The sequence below is a fragment of the Helianthus annuus genome, chromosome 8 (assembly GCF_002127325.2).
Source record: "Helianthus annuus cultivar XRQ/B chromosome 8, HanXRQr2.0-SUNRISE, whole genome shotgun sequence".
NCBI classification, from domain to species: domain Eukaryota; kingdom Viridiplantae; phylum Streptophyta; class Magnoliopsida; order Asterales; family Asteraceae; genus Helianthus; species Helianthus annuus.
In genome coordinates this window covers 17,574,880-17,585,639 of record NC_035440.2, presented here as the reverse complement: position 1 = coordinate 17,585,639, position 10,760 = coordinate 17,574,880, and the positions used below count along the sequence as shown (strand labels likewise).

Genomic DNA, 10,760 nt, shown 5'->3' with positions numbered 1-10,760 from the left:
CATCACTCGTTTAACCTTTATATCTTAAATATTGTCTCTCTTATTTAATAGTTTTATTAAAAACTAGGTTCAAGTTTTTAAATTTTTCAGAACATGTTTTAAATAGTTTTCTACGAAAACCACATAGTTCTTCGCATAGAAGATATACCATGAGTTTGACCAAACATGTTTAAATAAGTTTTGTATAAAAACTTTTAACATGTTAAACGAGAGTTTACATTAATCAATTAGGTTCAATTCAATTTTATTTCAACAAATTTATATAGTCTTAAAATGAAAGGTCGGTGACCTTATGAAATTACAATGTTGCCCATTTTGTTGTTTTCTTCTTTATTGCCCATTATGTCGTTTTCTGTTTTTCTCCTCCATCAACACCTCTGAAAGTTCCAAATCTCTCCCCTCCACCACCCTACACATCAATGATCAGACACCATTCCAAACCCCCTTTCCTGTCTCTTTCCACCATAGCCACAACCCAAAGTATCGCCTCCTTCAACCACCACCAGATGAGCATCGTAGCCACCACTCTCTCCTCGCCGTGCTGAGTAGACTTTCTTCGCAAGACGCACCTATATTCGCCTCTCCTCAGCCGCAAGTGTGGCTGCAAAACCGAATAACGAATCTGCAACTTCAAGGTCGGATTTCGGTCGGAGTTGTTACCGAGAAAGCGAAGGTTGAGTTTCTGGAAGCAGCGGCTAGGGTTGAATAGAGTTTAAATAATCGGAGATGGTGGAGGTGCTGGTTATGCCGCCTCCGGCGATGGTGACGGTGGTGTCGCAGGCGATCGGGACTCCGAATGCGGTTGTGATTGGAGATGGTCATGTGGCAGAGGAGTTATCGGTGGTGGCGAAGGATTAGTGATGACAGTTTTTTGATCGAAGGTTAGTTCTAGGGTTTAGTAATTTTTGCAATTGTTTTTTGAGATTTTGATATCGATCTGGTGTAATTTGTTGTGAATAAGCATTCTTTTTTATTTTTTAAAATTAAAAAAAAAAACTTTTTTGTTTGATTTCATCAATTTGTTGTAGGGTTCTTAAACCTGTTATTGTTGAAGCAGCCATTTTTGATTATTTTTTTTTTTGGTTTGATTTTATTAATTTGTTGTAGGGTAATCTGTTATTGTTGTTGGAGGGATAGAGCAAGTATTTGTTGAATTGATTTTTTTTTAGTCTGCTGAATTTGCTGTGGTATGTGATGTTTTAATTTTTGAAAATTTGGTGATTGTTTTGGTGGTGTTTGTGGTAAATGAGTGTTTATTGTGAAATTTGGTTAGTTTTGTGTAGTTTGATGATGGTATTGGGTTTGAACACAAGTAGGTTATTAGGTTACAGTAACTTCTTATCAATGAGGTGTAGTGGATCATCTGCCACTTAGTTCTATTTAAGGGGTTGCTGGTTTTTTTAAGGAAAATAAACAGCACATGAAGTTGCCAAGGCAATTTTAAAACTGAAACGAAGTTGTTTGTGCAATTTGGTAGGGATTTTGCAGTCCACCAGAGAAGGTAACACCAAAAAAGTTCACCCAGGTAAGTTTATAACTTTTGAGTCTATGATGATACCCAACTTCTGGATTATTAAGGTTATTGTGCTCAATCCCAAATGAACTAATATCATCAATTGTTTATGAGAAATCCAACATTTATTGAAGATATTTGACCAGCTGCTCTCTAAATCACACCAACATAATTTGAAATTAGTAGTCGAATAGTTGTTTTTATTTCTTTGTTTGTTATTTTTTTGGGCTTTTCAAATTAACTTTAGTTTGTATTATTGTTTATTGAATAGCTTGCAAAGCTAGGATGGGATCGCAGGTGTCACTTCAAGGTATTTTTTGGTTTATTTGACGTGATGTCGCCGCCGCAACGCGCGGCGCGGGCCAAAATCTAGTTATGTATTAAATTTCGGATAAGAGTTCAAAATATTAAAATAAGTTTCGTGTGGAGTCTATGCGAGCTCAAAATATTAAAACAAATAAATTTAACATGTTAAATGAGTTTTTTATAAATCAATTAAACACAATTCGACTTTTTTGACCAAACATGTTAAATATATCATATAAAATTAATTTAATATGTTCAAATTATTATTTTTTTTAATTTTTGGCTCTTTTGCATATAAATACTATCAAAACCTTTTTAACAAAAAAAATAAATAATAAAAACATGCCTAAAAAACACTTCAAAAACGGTAATGAATTACTTTTTACAAAAATGTTTTTTATTAGAATGGCTTCAACACATTCTTATATGCAATTTTTTTTTCTAAAATAGTGAACTTGGGTTGGGGGGGGGGGGCACCAAAAATGTGAGAACCACGAAACCAGTTCTTGAACATGATAAATATGTCATAGAAAATTCATTTTATTAATTTCCGGCCCTTTTTCATGTAAATACATGCAAAACCCTCCAAAAATTAAAAACTAAAATTATGGTTAAAAAAATACTTTAAAACATGTAACAAATTTTTTTCACATCTTAATATGCAAAAATGTTTAAAAAAATTGAAAAAAATTTGAAAAAAATGTTTTTTAAAATTGTGAACGAAGGTTTGAATACATGGAGAACACCAAAAAAACGTGAGAATCGAGAAATCATTCATTTTACATGTTAAATATATCATTAAAAAATTTATTTAACATGTTAAAAATTATGTTTTTTTAAATTTCCGATCTTTTGCATAGAAACCTTTTTAATTAAAAATAAACAAAAAACTAAAAAGTAAAAACATGCTTAAAAACACCTTAACAAAGGTGACAACTTTTTTTGCAAATTTTTTTTTATTAGAATGATTTCAACACATCTTCATATATAAAAACTTCAAAAAAATAAAAATAAAAACAAATTAAATAATGAATGAGGGTAATGCGGTGAACCGAAAAACCATTCATTTAATATGTTAAATATATTATTAAAATTAATTTAACATGTTAAAAATTATTATTTTTCTGATCTTTTGTATATAAATAAATGTAGAAACCTTTTAATAAAAAATTCAAAATCAAAAAAATAAAAAGCATGCTTGGTAGGGTTTGGCATTTGTGTAGCAATAAGAAGGAAATCGAGTCTATGCTTGTTAAACATATTAAAACAAATAAACTTAACATGTTAAATCAGGGATTGCATTGATCGACTAGATTCAATTCGACTTTATAAGACCAAATTAAGTATTGAATTTCAGGTTGGAGTCAATATATTAAAATAAAGTTTTGTGTGAGAATGTATTTGGTGGGATTTGGACGATTTGTGAAGTGGGAAGAAGGAAATAGAGTCTATGCGTGCTCAAAATAATAAAATAAATAAATTTAACATGTTAAATGAGAGTTTACATTGATCAAATAGATTCAATTCGACTTTATTTGACCAAATTAGATAATGAAATTAGGAATAGAGTTCAAAAAATAAAAATAAAGTTTTTTTGCGAGAATGTATTTGGTGGGGTTTTGGGCATTTGTGTAGTAGGAAGAAAGAAATGAAGTTTATGTTGGCTCAATATATTAAAATAAAGGCGAATTGGAAATAAATAATCTCACCTAACTCAATTTGGCGGATAATAATCCCAAGTCAGTTATTGGTCGATAATAATCCTAACCGGTCATTTTTTTTTTGTAAAATAGTCCGCCGTTAAAATAGCTTAACGGAGTTAAGTTGTTTTTTCGAATTACAAACCGATGTTTTAGGCCTTTTGGGGAATTTGTGTAGCAGGAAGAAGGAAATACAGTTTATGCGGGCTCAAAAAATTAAAGTAAATAAATTTAACATGTCAAATGTTAAATGAGTGACATTATTTGACTACATTATATATTGAATTTCGTATTATAGTTAAATTTATTAAAATAAAGTTTTTTTTGTGCGGATGGATTTAGGAGGGTAGGGCATTTCTGTAGTCAGAAGAAGGAAACAGCGTCTATGCGGACTCAAAGTATTTAAATAACTAAATTTAACAAGTTAAATGAGTATCCATTGATCAGTTAGATTTGGTTCAACTTTATTTGACCATATTATATATTGAACTTCGGATTAGCGTTAATAAACTTAAAATAACGTTTATGCGAGTATGGATTTGATAGGGTTTAAGGGACTTGTGTTGCAGGAAGAAAGAAATAGAATCTGTGTTGGCTCAAAATAGTAACAAAAATAAATTTAGCATGTTAAACGTTAAATAGTAGACTTTATTTGACTGCATTATATATTGACGTTCGTTTTGGAATTCAAAAAATAAAATAAAGTTTTCGTGAGGATGGATCTTGGAGGGTAGGGCATTTGTGTAGCCAGTAGAAGGAAATAGAGTCTATACGGATTCAAAATATTAAAATAAATAAATTTAACATCTTAAATGAGGGTTATGGATATTTCTGTAGCCAGAAGAAGGAAATGGAGTTTACACGGGCTCAAAATATTAGAATAAATAAATTTAACATGTTAAATGTTAAATGTTAAATGAGAGACTTTATTTGACCGCATTATATATTAATTTGGTATTAAAGTTCAAAAAATTAAAATAAAGTTTTGTGTGAGGATGGATTTGGGAGGGTAGGGCATTTGTGTAACCAGAAGAAGGAAATAGAAGCTATGCGTACTCGAAATATTAAAATAAATAAATTTAACATGTTAAATAAAAGTTTGCATTGATCAATTAGATTCGGTTCAACTTTATTGTACCACATTATATATTGAATTTCGGATAAGAGTTAAAAAGAATAAAATACGTTTGTGTGAGTATGAATTTTGGGGAATTTGTGTAGCAGAAAGAAGGAAATGCAGTTTATGCGGGCCCAAAATATGAAAGTAAATAAATTTAACATGTAAAATGTTAAATGACAGACATTATATGACTGCATTATATTTTCAATTTTGTGTTAAAGTTAAAAATATTAAAATAAAATTTTTTATGAGGATGGATTTAGGAGGGTAGGGCATTTCTGTAGCCAGAAGAAGGAAATAGAGTCTACGCGGACTCAAAGTATTTAAATAAGTAAATTTAACAAGTTAAATGAGAGTATCCATTGATCAGTTAGATTTGGTTCAACTTTATTTGACCATATTGTATATTGAATTTCGGATTAGCGTTAAAAAAACTTAAAATAACGTTTGTGCGAGTATGGATTTGATAGGGTTTGAGGGACTTGTGTAGCAGGAAGAAAGAAATAGAGTCTATGTGGGCTCAAAATATTAATAAAAATAAATTTAATAAAGTTTGTGTGAGGATGGATTTTGGAGGGTAGGGCATTTATGTAGCGAGTAGAAGGAAATAGATTCTATGTGCATTCAAAATATTAAAATAAATAATATTTAACATCTTAAATGAGGGTTATGGAGATTTCTGTAGCCAAGGAAATGGAGTTTACATGAGCTTAAAATATTAAAATAAATAAGTTTAACATGTTAAATGTTAAAGGAGAGACATTTTTTGACCGCATTATATATTGAATTTGGTATTAAAGTTCAAAAAATTAAAATAAAGTTTTGTGTGGGGATGGATTTGGGAGGGTAGGGCATTTGTGTAACTAGAAGGAAATAGAAGCTATGCGTACTCGAAATATTAAAATAAATAAATTTAACATGTTAAATAAAAGTTTGCATACCACATTATATATTGAATTCTGGATTAGAGTTTAATAAATTAAAATAATGTTTGTGTGACGATACATATGGTAGGGTTTGGAGCATTTCTGTAGCCAGAAGAAGGAAATGGAGTATACTCGGTCTCAAAATATTAAAATAAATAAATTTCACATGCTAAATGAGAGACTTTATTTGACAGCATTATATATTGAATTTCGTATAAGAGTTCAAAAAATTAAACTGGAGTTTTGTGTGAGGATGGATTTAGGAGAGTAGGGTGTAGCCAGAAGAAGGAAATAGAGTCTATGCGGACTAAAAATATTAAAATTAACAAATTTAACATTTTAAATGAGAGTTTTCATTGATTAATTCGATTGTGTTCAAACTTTATTTGACCACATTATATATTGAATTTATTATAGTTCAAAAAATTAAAATAAAGTTTCGTGTGGATGGATTTGGAAGGTTGTGGCATTTGTCTTACCAAACGAAGGAAATAAAGTCTATGCGGACTAAAATAAATAATTTTAACATGTTAAATGAGAGTTTGCATTTGATGGGATTTATTGAGTATGATGATGAAATGAGAGTTTGCATTGATCAATTAGATTCGGTTCAACTTTATTTGACCACATTATATATTGAATTTCGGATTAGAGTTAAAAAAAATTAAAATAATGTTTGTGTGAGGATATATATGGTAGGGTTTGGAGCATTTGTGTAGCCAGAAGAAGGAAATGGAGTATACACGGGCTCAGAATATTAAAATTAACAATTTGTTAAAATTATTAACCTTATATAATTCCACTTAAGAATTAAAATGTAAAGCATTAAATACCCGAGTTATCCTAACACGATTCACATGCGAAATATAGTGTTTATAGCTTAAGTCTATGATTAAACATCTTGAGACCTAGCTTTCTCCATTAATGCTTCAATGGTCATCCTATTGTGCATAGCGTCTTTCTTTGTTCTTTGGGTACACAAATTTCACCATCAACTATCTTTGGATCCATGAAAATTTTTACAATCTGCAATTATGAAGTACATAAATGTGAGTATAGGTAGCAAGGTCGGGTGTTTTATCTTAAATGGGTTAAACTAGCCTAATAGAAATTGCTAAAAGGAAACGGTCAAACATATTGATAGCAGCCATTGAAATGGATCAAATATTTAAGAGTACTTCGATGAGGGAAATTGTAACCATAGCCCGGTTATGGTTAACAACCACTTACGGATTAAAACACGAGCTCTCTCGTGTGGTGGTTTAAGTTCAAATATCATATTATTTAGCTTATATTAAAAAACAGTTATTAACTATAGCAAACTTAGCTAATACATTAAGTATATATAAAAACACTAAAAATGGACAAAAGAAGTGTTTGTGGGTCAACCTAACTCAACCCAATTCGTTTCCACTTGTACTAAAAATAATGATTTCATCCCGAACCCATTTTGAGCCGTTGCCCGTCCTGCTTAACCAGCCTTATGTTGCAATATCTACCAATGCGTAAGGATAATAATGAGTAAAAGAAGTGTAACAACTAACCAGCCATGGCTTAAGGCAAGAAGGATGAAATGTATGCTTGCACGACATCTCTTGCATAATGTCGTCTACCAGCAAATTCTCCTTACAAAATGGCACATTTGGCATCTGCTCCCATCTTGGCCAGTGTCTTCAGTGTAACAGTGATTACAGGAAGCTTTACAACCACTTCTTTACTTGCTGGTGGTGCTTTCGGGGCTGAATCCCCCTATAGGAACTGCATATAAACATCAAAATGTACTTTTAGAAAAAGAAAGGAATGAAGAAGAAAAGAACTAAAAACCATTAACCGACCTTAGTGAATGAATGAAGAAAAAAAGAACTAAAGCATAACCAACTAATGGGTTGCCTTCATTGAATTATGTTCATCATTTATCCCAGTTTGTCATAGAAAATTAATCAAAATAGCGAGCATAATAATGGATTTAAGAGACAACCATCTCTACAGATTCCAAAATGAATTCATGAACCTATATTAGTAACTAAAACCTGGAGGCAATCATGCAATTATGCACTAATCGAAGCCCGCCCCTACTCCTAACTAGTTCCATAAATAAAGTATTGTTTTTCCCAATAACAAACTTTAAGATCTTGACCGAACATATATTATCAATACCTAACCACCGGTCCACCCCTTATCACCAACACACAATCTTAAATCTCTGTTTACTTCGCCAAAACGCATGTACAAAATATTCCAATTCTACTATCACCAACACACAATCTTAAATCTCTGTTTACTTCGCCAAAACGCATGTACAAAATATTCCAATTCTACTGAATCACCAGTGGCTACTAACACAATAAACAACTTTCTGAACAGATTATGAAACCCTAACTATGTTTAAAATCATTTAGAAGTGTAAATTTGCGAGAAGAAAACTGATAATATTAAATTCAAGAACATAAAAAATTACTAAGCGCAAAACATAAAACAATACAAAAACAATCAATCTATAAACTCTATTTTTTCTGTTTTTCCACTCTTCAATAACTCTACTCTAAAAAAGATAAAACTAAATATAAACAACTTCAATTAGATCCTTGAAACATCTTCACGCGTTGAAATCATAAGATGATGAACAATAGAACAAACTTGCTTGTTACCTTTACTAAACTAATTGTTGGATATCAAAGCCACCATTGTAGAATTAGTCAAACAGAACACATCAGTCCACCACCTTGAAAAAGCCTTGCACATTCGGAACATCTGAATAACCTTGAAAAAACCTTGCACATTCGGAAGATCTGAATATTAACAGTGGGGAAATCAAGACAGAACATCAGCGGTAGAATCAAGACTAAACAGCGCCGATGGCGTGTTTCCAGCGGATCACCTTCTTCTAACAAAGTTTTCGAGATGTTTACCTAGGCCAAGAAAAAGCTTATATTGTTGCATTCACATAGACTTACTCAGTTTGGTCTTTTCAACCTAACTACAATAGTTATTAATAAGTGTGTCAATCCGTAGAATACAACTAAATAGAGTGAAGATGCTGTTACCTCACTCGTTTGTAGGATTGATGGTTCAGATGTTGAAATATCAATGGCAGTCATTGTCTATATTCTTGCATTTTGGAGACAGATTCCTTCCCAAGGACTTGTTGCATCACTATAGTTCTACAAATCAAATTAGTTAATTTTTATTATTAACTTTTAAGAAAAGTAATACGGATTATCTATTTAACATGTGAGCATAGGATGACGGAAAACAAAAAATCAGCATACACGGAAAGTTTTACATGTAAACCTGAATTGTTTCACAAGCTGAGATTCTGTTTCTTCATGTGACTAGTGAGAAGCCTCTTTGTCTTCACTTCATTGCTAAAAAAACAAATCACGGTTAACTTGCTGAAATAGAAAATTCAAAAATTAAAAGATAATAGTTAATAATCCTCTACTACAAATGATCATCTAATACCTGAGACTCGTGTTGTGTATAAGAACACTACATTAAACACAAAAGAACGGGATCATGACTGCGAAAATAGAAACTGAGAACGAATTTACTATTAATACACACCGAATTATAAAAGTAGTTAGAGCTTCCCAGAGCCAGCCATGGCGACAATGCCTCTGCAAGTTCGATTAGAAGAAGAAGAAGAAGAACAGAGTGTGTGAGAATTGAAGGATTTAAAGAAGGATTGAGTGTAGGAGAGTGAAATGGAGGAGCGGCGGCGACCGGAGAAGTGCGGCGGAGAAGCGAAGGTGGAGGATTTAGGGCTGGAGAATTTAGAAGATGCAGTTAGGTATGTGGGTGATGGTTTCTCCGCTTTTTTTTTAATTTGAAATATAGTTGGACAAAAATACCCCTGTTCCCTTGTTCTCCACTTTTTTGGTGTTCCCCAATGAACCCTACCCTATATATATATATATATATATATATATATATAGTGTGGGGTTCATTGGGGAACAACAAAAAAATGGGGAACTGGGGAACCCGCTTAAGAACCCTTGGATGAAGTTAATTAATGGCCGAGATCAGATTAGATATTATAAAGGTAAAAAAGCGGAGGGGTATTTTTGGAATTTTAGAAAAGTATGAATTAGATTATTCTGGACTTGTTCCCGTACATTGCAACCATCGTCCTCGTCGCCGGAGATCCGTCGTGATTTTAGATATGGTTTTTGAAGACAGCCGTCGTCCCCGTCGCCGGACATCACCTATGATTTTAGATCTTCTTTTTGCAGACTGCCGTCGTCCGATTTTGCGGAGATCACCTTTGTTTTCAAATCTGCTTTTTAAAGAGTGTTGTTGTCTGCGTCGCCGGAGATCGATTGTGATTTCAGATCTGCTTTTTCGAAGACTGTTAGGATATCCTAGCCGCTACCGATTTCGTCTCAGATCTATCTAGCATCTATGTAATATCTAGGTTTGTTCTAATTTGCACTTTTTCAGATCTGTATTTCCGAAACTGTTTGAAAATCTTAGCGGTTACCGATTTCCTCTCAGATCTATGAAATTTTATTTTGTAGAATTTAGATCTCAGTTTAAGGTATCACCTGTTTGCTATTTTCTTTTAATTTTATTTAATTTAGCAATAAATTATGTATATGAAATTTATGAGTACTTTTAGATGTTTGTTCATGATGTGTTGTTGCTTTTTTCAGAAATAAATTATGGTTTTAACTTGTTAATATTTTTTTTCAACTTGATATTTATATAGCTTTTTAAAAAATAAAATTAAAATGATATAAAAAGTTAAACAACATTTTTATCAAACACTTGATCATATATAGGTTTTTTATGTTCATTTTTTAAAATAGGTTTAGTATTCTATTCCTTTTTATGTTGATATGGAATATGTTATCTCCGGGCACTCGGTCTTCACTTAAATCTATACTGTTGACTTGTGTGCAGCAAGAAGAAGCAAAAATTATCATGAAAAAGTTGTGTGATACAGTTTCAGAACTTGCTTCGAGTATATTACAGGGTAACGGTGGGCCTGAGCTTGTTACCATTCATGTTCTAGTTTGTTTCGTTGGATAATTTTAAGCTTCAGGAGTCTGCGTTTTTCTTATTTACTCAATTGTCACAGTATATCAGCGAGGCTTTGTTTCTGCATATTAAGCATCTTCACGTTGTGTTTTTGCAGTGTGACTACGTCCGGTAGTTCCGATGTGCGAATTGCCGCCTTAAGTGTTGTGATTAAT

At 32.0% G+C, this 10,760-nt stretch overlaps 1 long non-coding RNA gene across 1 annotated transcript; it reads left to right on the top strand.

Moving 5' to 3' along the window:
• Positions 1 to 342: 342 nt before the first annotated feature.
• Positions 343 to 1,893, top strand: LOC110870883. Its single transcript, XR_002553322.2, has 3 exons — positions 343 to 881; positions 1,478 to 1,525; positions 1,785 to 1,893. It is a non-coding gene; the product is annotated as an uncharacterized LOC110870883 (long non-coding RNA).
• The last annotated feature ends 8,867 nt before the right edge of the window (positions 1,894 to 10,760 follow it).